Below are 20,872 nucleotides of genomic sequence, written 5' to 3' on the forward strand. Positions count from 1 at the left end.
GGGTACTGGTTAGTTCATATTGTTGATCCTCCTATAGGGTTGCAGATTCCTTTAGCTCCTTGGGTACTTTCTCTAGCTCCTTCATTGGGGGCCCTGTGTTCCATCCAATAGATGACTGTGAGAATCCACTTCTGTACTTGCCAGGCACTGGCATCGCCTCACCAGAGAGAACTATATCAGGAGCCTGTCAGCAAAATCTTTCTGTCATATGCAATAATGTCTGGATTTGGTGGTTGTTGATGGGGTGGATTCCCCAGATGGGGCAGTCTCTGGATGGTCCTTCCTTCTGTNTCAGCTCCGAACTTTGTCTCTGTAACTTCTTCCATGGGTATTTTGTTCCCCATTCTAAGAAGGAACTAAGTATCCACACTTTGGTCTTCCTTCTTCTTGAGTTTCATGTGTTTTGCAAATTGTATCTTAGGTATTCTGAGCTTCTGGGCTAATATCCACTTATCAGTGAGTGCATATCTTGTGTGCTCTTTTGTGATTAGGTTACCTCACTCAGGATGATATCCTCCAGATCCATCCATTTGCCTAAGAATTTCATAAATTCATTGTTTTTATTGCTGAAACTCAAAATTTTTAAGTTTTGAGCTTGGAGAGGCAGGTTAGGGGCAGAGTGCTTGCTTAGCGTGTGCAAGGCTCTAGGTCTTAGTAGTGGAAAAATTAAGCTATAATGCAGTTCTCTCAGAAGTTATATGAGGTGATATTTATGTTGTATCTGATATATGAAAAATTTTAAGTGATGCAATATTTTCTAGATTTTTATTGCTTACTGTCCAGTGAAGTGGATGAATCTTACAGTATAGCATTCTTACATACTATAGATTGTGCTAGTGTTTAATAATATACTTATTTGTTTTTTGGCATACAAGCTTATGTGTTAAAAATCACAATTCTTGTTCTTTTCAAGTTTTGGGCTACATAAATTTGCCTATGTCCTTTGGGTAGGAGATGAACTGTAAAGGCTAAGATACATGGAGTCAGGACTGGCTTTGTTTAACTGGAGGTGGAGATATAATTAGAAAGACTACATCACCAGAAAGTATGACAGCCTCGCAGAGGTAAGGGAGTCACTTATTAAAGTCCAGAGGGACACACCAGGGAAGATGGCATGGACTGGAAGCTTGGGATAAAGTCCCAGCCTTCCTGTCTAGTCCCTGACTTGGGTCTGTTATCTGTTTTCTTCAGAAGAGGTTGAGGGAGGATAACTGCAAAGCATGTGAGATTGGAATCCCGTATCAACTGGAATTTACATTAGCATCTGCCCACAAGAAGCAAGGAATAGTTTTCTTTGAATCATAGCTTTTTTCCAAAACTTTTAACGGCCACCGCTTAGATCAGTCAATTGAAAGTATGATACTGGCTGTAATGATAGTCAATGCGGACTATATTGCTAGTTACTTTTATGATTAATTTTTACATAGTGGATTTAATTAAGTATTGTTTCACATTTTGAGACACCTCAGTACTTCTTGCTTGAGTTTGTTAAATTCCCACAGTGTTCTCATTTGTATAGCTCTCAGGGACAGTACCTTCTGAGCTAGCTCTCCAGGCCCTCAAGATTATCTTTGGATCAGTGTTTACGTTGTGACACGATTAACCAGTCAAGCTAGCTCCTACCGCCTCTCAGGTATGATGTTCCTATGTGGTGAGATCGTTTGTCACCAACTGTGTCAGCACAGTTCAGGTGTGAAGGGCAACTTTCTCCCATCATTTAGCTGGATATTAGATCCTCAGAAAGAAACTGTCCCATGTGACTGGACCCTTGTTTTACTTTAAAGACTTATTCCAGGTATTAGAGGTGGTGTGACCCAGCCCCAGCCTAGATCATCTAATTTGCATCCTATTAGTCATTATTATTATACTCAGGGATTTAGTGGAAGCTTAACATGGTTTTATCCTGTTGACATTCAATGATAGCTAGGATTCTGTGACATGCCTACCCTGTTTCTGTTCCAGCCTCTTGTCCTGAGCCTTTAGACCTTTTAATCACAATAAAAGTTACATCTTGGGATAAACACATAATGTGTAATCCCAAATGCTGGCCTTCCACGGAAACCTCTTCATCTTGTATGGATCTTAACACGTGCCCCACTGAGATACCTGTTGTGTTTTCTGGTATTGTAGCCATAATGGGCAATTCAAACCTTAGATAAAATCCAGGACATGCTGATATTAATCTGTTTTTCTTTGAACATGGACTCCAATTTGGGTCATTCGCAATCATTCATGTAAATGAGAAAGCACACATCACCTATGACATAATATCACTGTTGGGTGGCAGAGATGAGACACAGACAGGCTTGAGTGAAAAGACACTCCTTGTGCTGAAAGATAATGAGATGCATCTTTTAACATGCAGAAATTATCTAGTACATTCGGAGTCTTCCAGATGCCAAGAAGAGTTGTGAAGAGAAGAATGATGGCTCTCATTAATGGGGAGGAAATAAATGACAGAGAAGTCAGCTTGGTTCTGGGGCCGAAATGGGCATAAGGTATACATAATGAGTCTATCCAACTACTGGCTGAAGAATGCATGCTGCCCTGACAAGGATTTTTGTCTGTTACTTTCTTGATAAGTGATCAAACCCCAGGCAAATGCTCTATGACATGACATAGAATCCAAGGCTATATAGAGCGGTGGAGCAACATGTCCTCGTGAAAATGACCTGGGTGTAGAGTAATCAAGAAGCACATCTGTGCAGCCTGCCGTAAGGGCCTCACTGGGAAGCCATGACTACATCTGTGCAACCTGCAGTGAGGGCCTCACTGGGAAGCCATGACTACATCTGTGCGGCCTGCAGTGAGGGCCTCACTGGGAAGCCATGACTACATCTGTGCGGCCTNTGCGGCCTGCAGTGAGGGCCTCACTGGGAAGCCATGACTACATCTGTGCGGCCTGCAGTGAGGGCCTCACTGGGAAGCCATGACTACATCTGTGCAGCCTGCAGTGAGGGCCTCACTGAGATGCCATGACTTTACTTGGTGATTTTTCCTTCTCCATTAGCTGGGGAGAGAGCCCCTGGAGTACATACACTATGATTAACATATACAGATGTCCCTGAATAGTTTTAGACAACATCTTGGGTTTTCCTTTATAGCTACTGTTCCAGACATTGTCAATTTTTACTTAGCTAAACACGTTTGATGTGTGGTATATCACAAAGTTCTGTTTATTTACAGACAGAAGGACAGCATTCCCAACTGAATGAGAAATACTAGAGACATTGATAAAGGAAGGGAGATTTAAAAAAAAACAAAACCAAAACAAAACCAAGCATGCAACATTAAAGGTTGACAAACTGGGAAAATATCTGGAGGGTTAAGATGTGAAAGTCTGTTTGAAATCTTTTTTTTTTTTTTTTTTTTTGGAAGGCTAAGCAAAGCCAAAAAGAGGAACAGTCTTGGACCAGACACCTCACTCCACAACTTTCCCAGCTGTTCTGAGAGGAAAAGCTGCCTGGCTCTGTGGTTGCTGAAATCCTGTAACCCAAGTTTGCAACCCAAACCCCCGGGCTATGTTGTCTTGGTTTTCTTACAACAGGATCATCTTTCTCTCAGGAGGACACACTTGTGAGTGTGCTTAAGGCCCCTTTGTTTTAATTACCATAACTACCAGACATTGCTGTGTTAGATTGGATTTGTTCTGAGAAAGCTTTTGTTGAGCTTGGAACTGTAATATAAACTCCCAGAGAGATGAAGCCATGTCTTGTTCATCTCTGGAACATAGGACCTAGCCCAGCGCCTGGACCTGCAGCCAGCCCTTGTGAAATTCCTTTTTTTTTTTTTTTTTTTTGTGNTAAACTCAACTGTATGACTGCCTTGCCCAGTTGTAGAAATTAGAATTATATGGGCATTTCCCCCAGAATGTTATTAATATGTTTATTTGGTTCCTTGATTTTTTTTTTTAACAAACAACAAATACTAACATTCTCTCTGTCCTTCTCCCAGGTCCTAAGATAGATAATTTGTTGCAATTCACTCAAGTTGTCTCTCCTGTGGAAAAATAAAACTTAGATGTTTTAAAAAGTCCTTTTCAGAACCTTGTAAGGTATCCCAGTTTGATTGATATGTAAATGCACAGTGTGAACTTCCCTTTCACCCAGCTATTTAACGCAGTCCTTGAATCCTTTCCCTTCATGCCCCCTTTACAGTGGCAGGGGCTGGTACTCCATGGTAACTTCCTTGCATGTAAGTGCTGGTGTCTGTCCTTACATAGCAGACCATGGGTGACCTAACTCCAAGGGAGGTGTGCGGGTATGCACATTGAGAGCTCTGCTGACATTCCACCTCTGAAGGATTTCAAATCTGCTATAGAAGAGAAGTCACACTAGCTCCAGAATAATGTGGGAGCAATGCAAGGGACCCCTCCTTCCACCTGCCCTCTGTGGAGGTCTAGAGAAATGGACACGAGAGGACATCCTGTGTTCTTATGTCAGAGGATGTTAAGGTTTAAGTAAATGTTTCAGAAAACACCAAATATCTCCTGGATTTAGACAATGATTCTTAGAGTCTAGAATGACATCATGTCACATATTGGTATTGGGTTATCATAATCTGTGAATTACTTGTTAAGTAGGCTTCTAAAATGGATCGATTTTTTTCACTTTCACAAGTGTGTGTCTGTTTGTGTGTTTGTGTGTGTGCACGCGTGCGCGTGTGCAGGGGCACATGTGTACCACAGTGTGTGTGGAGGTCAGAGGACACTTTGGCAATGTCAGCTCTCTTTGTGCCTTGTCAGTTCCTAGAATTGAGCTTAGGTCATTAGGCTTGGAAATAAGTGCCTTGATCCACTGAGCCATCTTGAAATCCCCATTGACCAGTTTTGAATATGACATCTTTACATATGGATTAATTCTGACTTTTAGTTGATTTTACTAAAAAGTGTAAAATCACCTCATTAATCAGTTAGAGCAACATTTTGTTGTTATCTGGCTAACTATTCGTTAACCTGAGCTTCTTGTTTCTATGATTTCACCCATTTTTTTACTTAATTTTCAAATTGGTGAGGAAGTGGGACAGAAGAGAGGCCTAGAATGAATAGCCTCTCGGGTCTAAAACCATCACCTATTTGCTTGCATAGCTGTCAGTAGAGGAGCTTGAAATAAGTTGGCCAAAATGAGACCGTGGAGTCTGGTTTGGGTTCTTTAGCAGCGTCCCTTTCCAGGCTGTGTTGACAAGCAGAGAACATTCAGACCCCGAAGTCCTGAGTGTGGCATTTGTCACACATGTGCCTCCTAATAGACCAGTGGTTCTCAACCTTTCCGTAATGCTTCGACCCTTAAATACAGTTTCTCATTGTTGTGATCTGCAGTCACAAAAGTATTTTGCTGCTACTTCATAACTAGCTTTTGCTCCTGCTATGAATTATAGTATAAATACCTGACACGTAGGCTATCTGATATGCCACCCCGAGGGGTCACGCCCTTCGGGCTGAAAGCTGCTGTTGTAGATGCTTAGCAACTGTCCATGGACTATGATTTTAGAGCTTGAGAGAACCTTTCAGATGTGGAATCTGAGGTCTCAGAGGCCTAAGGGCATTCTCATTAGTGACAGCTCAGGGCTGGACCGAGTTTCCTCTCCCCTGCTCTACGGATTCCCAGTTCCACGATGCCCTGAGGCAGGGGCAGTGATGGCTGCCTCTGGCTCAACAGGCTAGCTGGAGATTTTTGTGCCTAGGCTCAGTAAATCAGAGGCAGCTGGGCAACGGGTCTCTTGCCAGATTTGTAATGTTGGTTGTCAGCAAACCAGAACTACAGAACCATTTTAGACCATTTTCAGCTAAACCATCATCAGGTCACTGGAGCTGTTGTCATGGGCTCTGCACAGCTGGTAGAGCAACTGGTACTGGTGGCTTAGTCTGAGGACTTCCTCCTCCCACCACTCTTTGCTCTCCTGTCATTTACTAGGGGAAAAACCCACCTTCCCTTCAGGGCCTTTGATTTGTAGGACAGCTTTTAGAAGGACATTTATTTATTTTGTCTCTATGTAGGCTCCACCTGAGAATTAGTGAGGCAGGCAACAGGGTTAGGCTCGGTTAGCTTAATGATAAATAGTGAGTTGTGCAGAGGAATTACATTTTTATCCCTTTATAGGCAAAAGGCATATCTGAAGTGCTGTGAAGCTGTCCAGGTGAGCTTATTAACTTCTGAGGAAGAAGAAATAGATGAAGAGCAGATGAGAATCTTGGACAAAGGCCTGAACCTTGATCACAGACAATTTTATTTATTTTTTGATATTATAGTGGATAATAGCAAGACAAAATTCATAAGGAGGATCACTTTCCAGGAAAAAAAAATGTAGCGGTGATTTCTTATGTAATACTTGAGAAAATATCTCAAAGAAAATGTTCTGGATCTAGTTGTAATATGTGGGCCAAGTGTAATAAGTAAGCTTGAAGCTGGATGGGCTCTAAGTTCTAATGGGTCAGGGATATGCTGGTGGGCAACCAGGCCGTGGGCAGCATGCATGAGCACACTGCACTGCCCTTAGCAGGCTTCCTGCTGGCTAACCACTGAATCTTTTACACAGAGGCAACTGCATAAAACATTGATGAAAGGGGTTTTAGTTGGAGCAAACTGATAAGATATTAATGGCTTATTTAATTGTGTGAGCTTCTTAGGTCAAAGGCATCCTCTTATCCTATGGTTCTTGGCTTCTAATATACAGTAGCAATAGCCCCAACCTCTAAAGCACTCTTACTGTTCTGCCGTAGTAGATATATAAACAGTATTGCTTGAGGAACTCACACCATAACAAACCCTGTTAGTGGTGACAATGACCACAACCACACAACAAATCACTTTTCCATCTGGTCAAGCCTATAATGAAAGAATCCATCCCAGAACTGTCCTTCATAGAGACATGGGTCAGTTACCCATGTCTGGTATAGAACCTGCTTTCCCCAGGCCCTGAGTTGGCCATGTAGACCTGGGATGAGCCTGTAACAACGAGGACCTTTCTTTGTGTTCAGGAAGACTGTGTCACTTGTGAAGTTATCCTTGGAAAGTTTGTCTTGAAGGATTATAGTATCTCTTGCCAGGTGCGCTGAGACACTAACGAAGACAAATCTCCAAGTTCAGGGAACTCTGAAGAAATCTCCCTGCAGATGCTTTTCACGTGATTGCTTGTTTACTTTATGAGATAGGATCTTACTCTATAGACCAGTCTGGCCTTAAACTAAAAATTCTCCCATCTCAGGTCCCTCGAGTGCTGGAAAAGATGCTAGTTTCTTAAATTGTAACTTCTAGAATCTTCTATTTGTTAAATTGTATTTCCATTTTTAACACAATTTTAATTTTAACTAGATTATTTATTCCTTATTTGTTTTCATTATACTGAAGCTTTTTGTGCCATTATTCCTTTTTGTAAAGTTCTCTGTATGTATTTATTATTTTCTCCACCAGACAGAAACCAGTCAAAGAAAGGGGCTTATGTTCTATTTGCTTTTGCCCCTAGAACTTCCCACAATGCCAGGTGCATTGTGAATGATGTCACTATAAGTTGGGCTACATTGTATTCTATGGAAACAAGGTTCTTGGTATCCCTAAGAGTTCAAATATTCATTTGAATTGAGTCCATCACAGATTAAAATTGATTGACATCTAAGTTATGGTCCTTGCTGATTTCTTGGAGAAAAGGGTTGCCAGTGTGGCGAGCTGTGTGGCTGCTCCCTGTGTGCCTTAGATTGTGTCTCTGTGACTAGCTGGCTGTTTATTTTGTACCAGTTGTAATGGAGAAGGAATCAGTCTTCGCAGTTGTTGCAGGAAAAACAGTTTTTGTCAAACCAGAATAGTTTTACTTTAGAACTTGTATGGATTATGGATCTAAACATATATACATCAAAACACAGACTAAATGTAATTAAATTGTCCTTGTTTGAGTTCCCAACCCCTGGATTTTCAGTCTGGTCTTTCTGTCCTTAATTTTAGTATCCTCCACCCTTATCACTCAAGCAATACAGTATCATCGTGAAAACCAAAATACTGAATTATAGATACTAGATTTTTTTCTTTTTTTTTTTTTCTTGTTTTTGGTTTTTATTTTGAGACAGGGTTTCTCTGTGTAGCCCTGGCTGTAGGTCACTTTGTAGACCAAGCTGACCTCAAACTCAGAAATCTGCCTGCCTCTGCCTCCTGAGTGCTGGGATTAAAGGTGTGCGCCACCGCCACCCGGCCGATACTAGATTTTTTTTTTTCATCCTGTGTCTGGGAGTGGTTTTGTTCTCAGTCTAGCTTTCTCTCTGGTTGTGGATTGGTAAGTGCAGTTCTCCAATCACCCCAGCCAGTATACTAGCTAGACAGATAGTGAGCATGTCCTTTTGTGCCCATGTTCCTTACAGAAGGCCAGCGTTTCCTCCAACACCCCACCTTCACAACCAGCAGCTTTCCCTCCTTCATCTTATAGATCCTATCTGTCTATGGCTTCCCAGGAAACCCACCTTAAACCAGTTAAGTGGCAAGAATAACCAAGTGACCGGTGCCAGTTTGCCAAGGGTTGGCCAGCTTGTTTGTAAGGGTGTGGAGAATAAATGTTGGAGACTATAAAATCTGTCCCATGGTTTCATCTGTGCTATTATAGCAACAATAAATAATAAGTAAGAGAGTAGGTTGTCTCTGTTGTAATAATAAATGTAGAATAGGAGGCAGGCTGCAGCCATCCTTTGACAACTTTTCTGTAGCGGGAACTCTGAAACATGTTCATCAGAGTTAACTAGGAGTTTGTTAAAACATGTCGTCCCATCTCTAGAGTTTCTTTTTCCACAGATTACAGGTAGAAACAGAATTTGCATTTCTAACAAGTTTCCATTGTTAGGTGCCTATGCTTCTCAATAAAAGACCGTACTTTTAGAGCCATGCAGCATGAAAAGATTTTAAGAGAAATGGTCATCATAAGAAACCCAAGGAGCTGAAGGGGTCTGCAACCCTATAGGAGGAACAACAATATGAACTAACCAGTACCCCCTGAGCTCATGTCTCTAGCTGCATATGTAGCAGAGGATGGCCTAGTCGGCCATCAGTGGGAGGAGAGGCCCCTTGGTCTTGTNAANATNATATGCCCCAGTACAGGGGAATGCCAGGGCCAGGAAGGGGGAGTGGGTGGGTTGGGAAGCAGGGCAGGGGGGAGGGTATAGGGGACTTTCGGGTTAGCATTTGAAATGTAAATGAAGAAAATATCTAAGGAAAAAAAGTTTTGTTAGGTTTTCAGGTGTGGGTGAGTAGAATTCATCTTCTGTTCACATAGTGTACATGGCTGAAATACGGATGCCCCCGCCTCTGGCTTTGGCTTTCTTGAGACAGAGTTTCTCTATGTAGGGTGCCTTTGACCTTCTCATGTTGTCCAGGCTGGCCTCCAATGTGCAACAATCCTGCTATCTCCACCTCACACCTGGCTTGTGTGTGTGTGTGTGTGTGCGTGTGTGTATTTGTGTCCATGCATATGTATATAGGCATATGTAGGAAGTTTTTAGTCTTGAGTATTATTAGACTTCACATTTTTGAAGAATAGTCTTTGAAGAGAAATGGAAAAGCAAAAACAAGGAACAACAAAAATATAAGCCAGACAGGGAGTATTACTCAAGAGTTGTTAATTATGAAAATAAGTATAAAGCCCAGGCTGTCTTTGGTTTAGCGTTTAGACTCCCTATCTCCCATGTATTGGATTCCTATTTATTTATTCACTGGTCCTAACTTTTTTTTAAATAAGAGATCCAGAAACATGGAATCATTGGTGTGAAATGTAGACTCTTGATTAGTCATTTGTATTCTGCTAAGTTCCTAAGAATGACTTTGATTGCCTGTTAAACTTTTAAATAAATTGACCCACATCAAAATTAAAATATTTTTATGAGAGAAAAATATTTGCTATTATCTTAAGATTAGCCTTATTTATGAGTGCTGACATGAATTACTATTGCACAGCTTTAAGGAGACATTATCACTGGGATCTGTTTTATAAGCAAAGATTCTCACCTGAGAGTAGGAGCTGAATGGTGTGGTATGATGTGGGTGATGGAAGACATTTGAGCATAACCCACCTGAAAGTTACTAAAGTCTCGAGTGCTTACAACTTCACCAGTATATTTCTGTATTGTATTTTAAGACTTGTCTACCTAAGTCTCTGTTGCTATAAAAAAAATAAATGAATAAATGACTGACTGACTGACTGAATGAATAAATAAATAAATACAACACGAAAGAAAAACAGTTTTCAATTAGCAATAATCCCGCCTCGGATAAACCTCATTGGCTACGATACTGCTGCTGTGCAAAGCTAAGAAAGAAAAACAGAAAGAAAGAAAGAAAGAAAGAAAGAAAGAAAGAAAGAAAGAAAGAAAGAAAGAAAGAAAGAAAGGAAGGAAGGAAGGAAGGAAGGAAGAAAGGAANGAAAGAAAGAAAGAAAGAAAGAAAGAAAGAAAGAAAGGAAGGAAGGAAGGAAGGAAGGAAGAAAGGAAGGAAGGAAGGAAGATCCAGGTGGATGGATTGTCTCTGCTAGACAGTTATTTAGCCACCCATCCTTAGCTGAGGGATGGTAACATTGTGTGGTGCTGTGCATGAGAAAGTCCCTCATAGTCTCAGTAATTGAATGCATGGTTCTAGTTGTGAGGTTTCTATGCTGCAGCCTTGCTGGAGGACGTACACCATGACGATAGAATTGGAGAGCAAAAATCCATGCTACTCTCAGTTCCTTCTCATGGTTCAAGAAGCAGCTTCCTGCTTCTGCTGCCCTGCCTGCTGCCTGCTGCTATACTGCCTGCTGCCTGCTGCCCTGCCTGCTGCCTGCTGCCCTGCCTGCTGCCTGCTGCCCTGCCTGCTGCTATACTGCCTGCTGCCTGCTGCCCTGCCTGCTGCCTGCTGCCTGCTGCCTGCTGCCTGCTGCCTGCTGCCTGCTGCCTGCTGCCTGCTGCCTGCTGCCTGCTGCTATACTTCCTATTGCCTGCTGCCTGCTGCTATACTTCCTGTTGCCTGCTGCTATACCTGCTGCCTGCTGCCTGCTGCCATACCTGCTGCCTGCTGCCTGCTGCTATACTGCCTGCTGCCTGCTGCCCTGCTGCTATACTTCCTGTTGCCTGCTGCTATACCTGCTGCCTGCTGCCTGCTGCCATACCTGCTGCCTGCTGCCATACCTGCTGCCTGCTGCCATACCTGCTGCCTGCTGCCTGCTGCTATACTGCCTGCTGCCTGCTGCCTGCTGCCATACCTGCTGCTATGCCGTTGTGGACTCTAACCCTCTAGAACCTCAAACCAAAATAAAATCTTCCTTCTCTGAGTCACCTTGGTCACGGTGTTTCTCAGCAACAGATGCTCCCTGTTATACCACAGTCAATGTGGGGAGAAGAACCAGGCGAGGTGGAGTGGTACAGGGACCTCACAGCGAACACTGAGGGCTAGGAACTTTGAGTGCAGGAGATCATGGTTCCTGCTTTGAGGCAAAGGCAGATTTTCTTGATTCTGCCAGAAATCCCATGTCTGTGAAATAATGGTGGATATGGGCCATTAAATGTGATTGAGGCGCTGAGAGGGGAATATTAAACTCATGGCTTTGAACCCTTTATGAGGTCAGAGACTCCAGGGGGACTCTGAAAACTCAGGGGTCTTTCCTCTAGGAAAATATGTAAAAACATACCAAATGTCAGTTTCAGGACAACTCTCAACCCTGGAGGCTCATTTTGGGGCCAGGGTTACAAGGTTTTAAGCTCAAGGAAAAATTAGGGTTTTTAGGACTATACCAATATCTGTAATTTTATTATGCACTTGGGAAGCACTTGCGAGGCCTGTACTTTTGTCAGGTGAGGTTGGTATGGTCCTATAACTCTTACGTTGCACACAGAATACTCCACCAGTAGCTGATGTGAGGTGCAATGGAGTTAAAGATGACAGGAAAAAAGGAGGAATTTCAGATAGGCATCAAGGGGAATAATACCTTTAGTCCAGAGTATGTAATTTTACTTTAGCTTTGCCTTAGTAAGAACAATAGAAATATGTGTTCAAATGTATTTGTAATTTTCCTCTCATTAAATAGTTTTGGTTATTTTTCATTTTGCATGAATTTTGGCACGTTAATTCAAATAACCATGAATCTTTATGATTTTCCATTTATTTATTTATTTATTTATTCATTCATTCATTCATTCATTCACTCACTCACTCACTTTACATCCCAGTTACAGCCTCTCCCTCCTCTCTTCCCAGCCCCACCCTCACGAACCACTTCTCCATTTATCTCCTTTCCTTCTCCTCAGAGAAGGGGAGCTCCGCCAGGGTACCAACCCGCTCTTGGCACATCAAGTCACAGCGGGACCAAGTGCATCATCTCCCACCACGGCCAGCCAGGGCAGGCCATCACAGCCAGCACTATAAGTTGTTATAGATAGCCAAGAAAAATAAAGTTTATGTTGATGTTTTTGGAGCCCTTTAAGCATGATGCTTTTGTATTTTCCATATGTGGTTTATATTTTGTTGATTGTGCTTTTCCATCCACTCATCGATAACTGGTATTCCTGAAGTTGATGTGCTAAGCAAACCAACCTGTCCAGTGAGAAATGCAGCCACCAGCGCTTCTTTGAGAGATTTAGACCATCAGGCGTAACGCTTGCTGCCTTCAGCTTGGCGCTCTGCGCTCCTCAGGTGGACTCACATCAGAGAGGAGAGCCTCAGGGTGATGGGAAGCAAGGATGAATGATCTCCTGTGGGCAATGACTTCCTTGTCACAGTAAACCCTCACTTGGATCCTTAGCAGCGGCAGCAGTAGGAACAACAAATTGTTACTTTGTGTAAGTCTCTACTAATTTTGTACAAGACTCCACACTGAAGGATAAAGCAGAGTCTGTATTTGTAGGGGACGTAGTCATTTCATTAGAGAGGAAAGCAAATTACAACGAAGTAAATCAAAGTATAGGAGGGTGTAGCTTTACCTGGAGGGTGCGGACAGGCGGGCAAGCTCAGATCATCCTCAGTTGCATAGCAACTTTGAAGCCAACTGTAGCTATATGAGACCGTGTCTTTAAAAAGCAAACAAACATGTAGGCTAAGTTTGAGGATGTACAGAATAAATAATAACTTAGTGTAAGTAGCAGAGAAGTTCAATGAGAAGGTACTCCTGACAGGTGCTACCTGCGTATCTGCCATATATCCTGCCTGACCTGAAGGTCATTGTGCCTTTTTGCTATTGATAGCTTTGCTGCTATTCGTGGTCATTAGTTGGCACATTCTTTTAATTTTTTTTATTAACTTCATACATATGTACCCGAAATCTAACCTGTCCCCATTCCCCCTTAACTCTCCTCATATGCCCTCTTCACACCCCCTTCCCCAACTTCATGTTTCTGTGTGTTTGTGTACATGCATATGTGTGTGTATGCTTTGTATAGCGCATTAGCTTCAGTTAATGCTGCTCAGATGTCCATGGGTGAGGGGCCACAGATGGTCACATGCTGCTTGCTGAGTGGCACTGGGGAGGTTTCCCTGTTTGTTGGTAGAGGCGTTGTCTAGTGTCTTAGATTATGCCCCTTGTGGGTGTTGGGATGTCCCATTGTGATCAGCTCTTTGGTCCTAACTCATCCTTTAATCTGCAGGAAAAAAGGTCTCTATTTCCTAGTTGTGTTGGGCTGCTTCTTTTTTTAGGTTTAGCTAGTAATATAGGTGAAACACCATGAACTATGCCTTAAAATAGGACATTCCACTGTATGCTTGAGACAGAAAGGGATAATCTGGAAGTAGGATTGTGTTTAGAAGTACGTTTTAGAACTTCTAACTACTGGTCTTTCCTTCCCTAATTACTGATTTTATACAACAATTCTTTCAATTAGTGAGCCTTAAATTCATCTGCTAAGATGTTAGAAACCACACATTCTCAGCTCAGTTGAGATTATACAGTACAAAGCTGCCTCTCCTAGGTTCTTCAGACTTATGCAGAAATAGATTTGAATCATGGTGGCTTTCAGAGGGGGCAGTCTTCCCGTTTATGCCACATATGCCTTACCTCTCCAAATGATATTTATTTATTCCTTTGAATATAGTATTTTAGTATTCCCTGGTTTAGGAATTGAATAGTATGCCAGATCCGGGATAGGAACAAAAAACCGGAAGAAGAATCTACATATTCATTCCTTAGCCTGAATAAGTCATGGTCTTTATTTTTATTTTTTGGTATATGTGCATATGGGGGTGCAGGGCTCTGGGGTGCCCCCATGTGTGTGAAGGGCAGAGGAAGAGGTCGTGTGTCCTGCTCTATTGCTTTTTGTCTTACTCCTTTGGGTCAGGGTTCAACCCTAAATCTGGAGCTAGGCTGGCAGCCAAACCTGGCAACCCTCCTGTCCCTATGCCCACAGGGCTTGGGTGACAGTGGGTATGTAGCCATGCTCAGCCTTTTGAACTACAATGCTGAGGACTCCTGTATTACTGAGCTATCATCCCAGCAAATCACAACTTTCAAATGAAGAATAAACGTCTATCTTCTTCTAGAAATCGCATAAAAATAGACCGACATGCTTGATGATTGATAGCTTGTTGGAGAATAGTTTGGTGGCTTACTTAAGCGGAAAGCTCTTACCAGTTATTCTGTAGTTTGGATATGAAACAATATCCCTAGCAGGGACACGTGTTAGTCACTTGGCTACCAGCTGGTGGCGCTATTTTGAGAAGCGATAGGCATTTGGGGGCAGTGGGGCCTTGCTAGAATAAGTAGATGGCCAGGAGCGGGACTTTGAAGGTCACAACTGGCTCCTGGTCTCATCTCTCTCTCTCTCTCTTCACTTCCTGCCCACCAAGAGGTGACGAGCCTCCTTGGTCCCACATTCTCACTGCCATGGTCCTCTATCCAAGCACATGGGACCAAGAAACAAGGGACTATGCCCTAACACCGTGAGCCTGAAGCCCACTGTTGGCTCTCTACTGGCTTTCTGCTACAGGGAGGTATTACAGTCTAATAGACTGCAATGAAGAGAAGCAGTCTCCCTACATACTGCCTGCTTTGGACCTTCGAATCATTAAACTCTAATCCTGTCCTATTAGTTGGGTCTCACCATAAGTACACTTTTCATAACTTTCTAGGTATCTTCTGCTTGTTTGCCACAGCCGTCTCCAATGTATGGGGGTCCATTATCATCCTTACAGCCGTGCCCTTAATGGCATTCACCCCATGCCTGCCGTCACTGTGTCCCTCCATTAGAGCTAACCTTCTCCAACCTTCAGTGTGGTTTTCCTAACAACCACATCCTTCACTTCTTTAACCCTGTCAAGGCTGTTTATAAGAAATTGTAGATGTTTTACCATAGGATTCAGTGGCAGGTGCTACTCACCTTTGTTTAGGGAAGGGTAAATGCTATTTTAAAATTTTATTTAGTAACTCTAATAGTTATAAATTACCCCGGCCAGGCAGCGCCCTTTCGGTGTTTTCAAGCCAGCTCTAGCACAATCACTGGGGCGTTATCCCCCACATGTTTTTCTGTACACTGGACTGGTTAATGCTCCAGCCGAGCTCCCCAAGGACTTCCTGTTATAGTCTCACCCAGGTTGTTTCTGATCCATCAGCATGTCCTGAGGGCCCACTTCCCTGGCCACATGCTCACGATCCACCTGGCCTCGTGGCAGCCATCTCCTCTCTCTGCCTGCTTTCTCCTCGTTTTCTCTTTTTTCCCTACCTGCAAGCCCCAGCCCAGTAACTGAAACTTGCCTAACTCTGTTCTCCCCAGTAATCGGTTGTACCCACTTTTGTTTAACCAATGGCTTTAAATTGGGGAGCAAAGTTTACCTAGCATCATTTGGTGCATGTGAGGACCTGTCTTTAGCATTTGTGTGCACCAACCCCCAACGAGATGTCGACTCCATCTTAATGGGCTTTATTGAGTGATAGCTTTGATTTTTGAAGACAAAAATCTTCTTTTTGAGGCGAAGTATCAGGAAGATAGTTTATTCTCAAGTATTTATCATTAATGCTATGATGAAGTGGGACGAGGTAGAAATAGGACTTACTGAGCTGAATCCTAAATATGTAGTGGTTTTAATTCAGCTAAATTGAAAGCCTGACACAAGACATTTAAGTTCAACCAGAACTTACCTTGTCAGTCAGCAAACTGTCCAGTAGTACCCAGGAAAATCTCATAGCAAAGGACAATTTAAAAAGAGTTTTCAAGCCTCCAGCAGTCCAGATGAGAGAAAACTGGGTAATAATATAATATATATAATATAATATAATATAATATAATATAAATATAATAGGCATGGGCCACAGGTATGTCTTCTTTGCAATCAGTACAAAGCTGTAGCCACAGTCATTTAAGATTCTTATTGTTTTTAAAGGAACATGCTGGAACATTTAAAGTCCAATGCTGTCTTTTTCTTTTGTTCACGTTCACATCTTGCATTACTGCAACTTGGTTTTCAGTGGCAAATTGACTTTTCCTAACGCTAAGGTCCAAGAGGGAATTTTTCTCCTGGGCCTTTATATGGTAGACATCATGTAATGGCTGCCAGGAGAGGGGAGATGCATTCGAACTGGCTGTTCATTCAGTGCCCAAATTAAACAGTTGATTAGGTGTGAGCCTTAAGAAGGCCTTTGGCTTGCTGTCCCGACCTTGCCTGCTCTTGCCAGTTATTTTGCTGTGGTGTGGATAGCCAGTCACCTCTGTCAAAAGAGGAAAAATGACGAATTTGTTCGCTGACTGACTCCAGGGTCTGATGACTCATCGAGTAGCTTGGTGTGATTCTTATGACCACACAATGGTGAGTTGAAGACTGATTTCCTGGCTTTGGAAATGGATCTTTTTAATATCCTTGGAGATGGTGGTAAGGTGGTGGGGGAATACGCAAAGCAGCGTCTGTCTTCATAAATAAAGGGCATAATTGAACCCGATTGTTTGAGACACTCCACCAACGTTGTCCAGGTAGCATTTCCTTCCTTAGTTGAAGTCATGCAAGCTGACTTTGTTTTTCCATGTTAGTAGGGGGCTGTCTTAGAAGAAAGTCACTGCTTCTCAAACTCACAAGTGGGCTGTGCATGGCCTCCTCATGTTTAGGAGAATCTCCTGAGAAAACGTTGTAGAGATGTGATTTGTTTAAACAGACCATAATAGTTGTTCATAATAATCATGAGGAAAATTCCTGGCTGTACTGAGTCCTGTTAAGAGTCACTTCAGAGTGAATAAGCCCTGTGGTATTAAGCCATTTTACAGCTTCTGCACATTCAGAGATGCTAACCTACCTTTTAGACTCAGGAACTTCAAGTCATAGGTTGGTTACAGCAATGTAAGTTTGGAGAACAAAGTCAAGATTGTTCCTGATCCATAGAGAAGCCCACTACTTCATGTTTTGCCATGTGCTGAAATTGTCTGACTTTTGGCGGCAGAAAGCCATTGCCCTTCCAGACTTGACCACTCAGGTGAAAGGGGTTCTGGGGCAGGACAGGTGTTTCCCTTCCCGTGCGACCGGTGCCTGATGCTGAAAGGTGCTCTCCTGTCTTAGCCAACTTGTCTTCCATGCAGCACACATTCGGTTGTGATCTGTGTTTCACCCTATGTCTTTATCATGTGAATGTCACAAGCTCTGGCTATGGCTTATTTTATAGGCTGGAATGTACCACCAGCATTCCAGAAAGCAAGACTTCTTTCTATAAAACAGTCTTCCAATCCTTACTTCGTGGCTATTGAAGGTTCACTCTATCTTGCATCATGTAACAGATCTGCTCCGCACAGCATATGCCTAGGATTCATCATAATGCGTTGGTTTCCCCATTTTTTAAACTGTAATTTCTTCCAGATGTTATTTTTTTTCAGATATGCTACACATTTTATTTTTTTTCCCTTGTAAATAAGTTGAGCAGCCAGCTTTGGTTTGGAAAGTATTAGTGAAGAATATTCAGAGACCCTGTTCTTTTGGAATCTTCATGGTTTTGTACCATGTCTGATGGTTTATTAATGGTTAGTCCCACATTACAATAATTGGCCTTAATAATAACCATGAGGAAAATTAGTGTGACTTTGTCACTTTTTGCATTAGAAGATGAGAAGACTTTTCCTGAAAATCAGATTTGACATAAGGTGAGATGTCAGAGCTTGGACTTGGGTCAAAGCCTACAACCTTTGCACCAAGGCGAGTGGGTTCTAGGCAAGTACTGGCCGCTGGAGAAGGGATGCGCACCAATTCTATCTCCTCGCAATCCAGGTTCTTTCGGATCTCCTCGGATCTCCAATGACTTTGGTGTGAGAGGCCAGTAGAGGCTTCAGCCCTTTCTAAACCCCGTTGTACTCAGTGTCGGGGGCATTTGCTGTTTGGTCTGAGAGATAGGATAGCATCTGCTTATCACAGCCCGGGGTCACGAGCATCTTGTGCAAGAGATGTTGATAGACAGTAAGCTATACATGGAATCACACACATTCAGGCTGGAATAGTGAAGACCAGCATGGTTTGGAAAAGAGCAGCTACAACTCAGGTGAGCCCATGACTGTTTTATTGAGCAACCGTCCATTAGCTGCAAGTTCCTGCCCCATCCAGCCTCCTGCCCTGCCTTTCACCTCAGCCCCTCTGTGCTGTGTGTGTTTTCGCCTTTTCTCCATGCCCTTCAATGTGCACACTGGAGGCTGTGTGCTTTCCTGCTTTCCTAGCCTGTGCCTTGTATGTAAGGAGTGGCATGTTTTCACTCTTGGCACCACATGAGCAAAGGCTTGGGCCCGGAATTTTAGTTGAACGCCTGCTTTTGGTTCTTGGCATTTTACATTCCTTCCTCATAACCGGGAGCTTTAAATGCTTGTTCTATTCACTATCGTCTCCAGCACTGTGGGGTCTCCAGGTTCTCTTGTCTGCAGTCAAAAGTGGATCGCTAGCATACTGGAGTTGGTCACATGTAGAACTTGTCATAATACTGACCGCCTTAGCTAAAGGGGAGCCTGGGGACACCCAGCCAGATCCTCATCTCACTGTTGTCTCCCTTCATGGACTGTGGTAGTTGGCTAGGTGTCCAGTGTTGGGTATGAGTTCCCTCTTGTTGAGTAGGTCTTGAGTCTGAGCTGTTGGTGACTGCCAGGGTATGCATGCCACAGCTGAACCCTTAGGGCTACAAGCAACGCAGGCAGATGGAGAGCAGGAGAAACAGGCTTCCCAGGGAAGAGCATACCATTTGTTAGCCAAGTGGTCACACTCAAGCAAGAGCCACTGTCTGGGCCGAGCAGCTTGCGTTTCCTTAGGACTACATACATGCTTGCTTATGTACATACGTATGTACGTAACAATAATTAACAAAAAGAGCAATCACAAATTTGAAAGAACAAGGAGGCGTGCGTGGGAGGGTTCATGGGGATGAAAAGGGAAGAGAAAATCATGCAATTATAATCTCAAAAATAAAAATAATTAAAAATATTAACTTAAAAGTATCTCTGGGCGCTGGAGATGGATGGCTCAGCAGTTAAGTGCATATGACACTTCTCCAGAGGATGCACTTTTGTATTCTGGCACCTACTTGGGCTGCTCGCAACTACCTGTCACCTCAGTAACAGGGGATCCAGTGCCGCCTTCTGGGTTCTGTAGGTGCTTGTGCGCACAGTGCGCATGAGCACACACATACAAAATCAATTACTAAGTACATTTTTTAAACCACATTTTGGTCTATATTAGAAATTTGCATAGTTGCCTGCTATCTTTTGACTGCATCAAAATTCATTTAGAAGAAAAGAGCACTTAAAACTCATCTTGTCACAATGAGGCATGTCCCTGTCCGGTGGCCGCTGCTGGCATCTGCAGCAGTTTCAGCTGTTCTTTCAGCCTCGCTTCTTCCAGAAGGACTTTTAGCCCAGTACTAGGTAATGCTGAAGACACTGGGAGTGTGTGTGAGTGCATGTGGGTGCTTATGTGAACGTGTGTACAAGTGTGTATGTGAGTGCCCATGTATGTGTGTGTGCATGCATGTGTGTGAGTGCATGTGTGTATGTATGTGTGCTTTTGAGTATGTATATGAATGCATGTGTGTATATATGTGTGTGTTATATGTGTGTGTGAGAATGTGTGTATGTGAGTGTATGTGAGTTTATGCATGCATATGAGTACATATATGTGCACATGTATATGTGTGTGCACATGTGAATGCATGTGTATGTGAGAATGTGTGCTTTTGAGTATGTATGTGAGTGCATGTGTGTGTTTATATGTGTGTGCAAGTGTGTATGTGAGTACATGTATGTATGAGTGTATATGTGAGTACAAATGTATGTGTATGTAAGTGTATATGTATATGCATGTGTGTATGTGTGTAGGTGTGATATGTGTGTTTGTTTATACATGTAGGTGTATATGGGTGTGTGCGTGCGTGCGTGTGTGTGTGTGTGTGTGTGTGTGTGTGTGTGTGCATGTATATACACAATATGCTCCCGTTAGGGTAAATCAATCTTATTAAGAGAAATATATTTTTTAGAATACATTGTTTTACTTTTTGAAAAAGTAAGAAAGTAGCATTAGTTTAAAAATAAGTAAAACTTTTTGCCAAAGTAGATTTGCTGCTCCAGAAAGTTTTGTGGAAGAAGTTTGAGCAAAGAACATGCTGTTGGCCAGCTGGATGTGGAAGCAAGGTGTGGTTGTGAAGATTCTCACACCATGGAGTCTCAAGTTCATCACTGCAGATCCATGGACACAGTTTTGTTATGGAGTTCCTGTGAGGGAACACATTCTGGCACAGTGGGAGGGGTGGGGTAGTGAAACATCCTTTTCAGGAGACAGAGCCCACAGCAGGCAGCCAGGGAGTGTGCTCAGAGCAGCCATTTTCTGGGAAATGGATGAAGAACTTGACATCTTAACACTAAACAAAGTCCCAAAGAAAAATGCATTGTAACTGAGCCCCAAGGCCCAGCACCGATCCGCCTCACTTTGGAGATCATCTCACTTTCTGT

General features: G+C 42.8%; 1 protein-coding gene and 1 pseudogene across 9 annotated transcripts in view; one reads left to right on the forward strand and one right to left on the reverse strand.

The window, feature by feature from the left end:
• The window catches only part of Bbs9 (Bardet-Biedl syndrome 9), a 418,538-nt gene that overhangs the window by 303,815 nt on the left and 93,851 nt on the right, over nt 1-20,872 (forward strand). The gene's annotated exons all lie outside the window — the stretch shown is intronic.
• Nucleotides 10,096-10,277, reverse strand: LOC115064961 (annotated as a pseudogene).

Source organism: Mus pahari, chromosome 10 (assembly GCF_900095145.1).
Source record: "Mus pahari chromosome 10, PAHARI_EIJ_v1.1, whole genome shotgun sequence".
NCBI classification, from domain to species: Eukaryota; Metazoa; Chordata; class Mammalia; order Rodentia; family Muridae; genus Mus; species Mus pahari.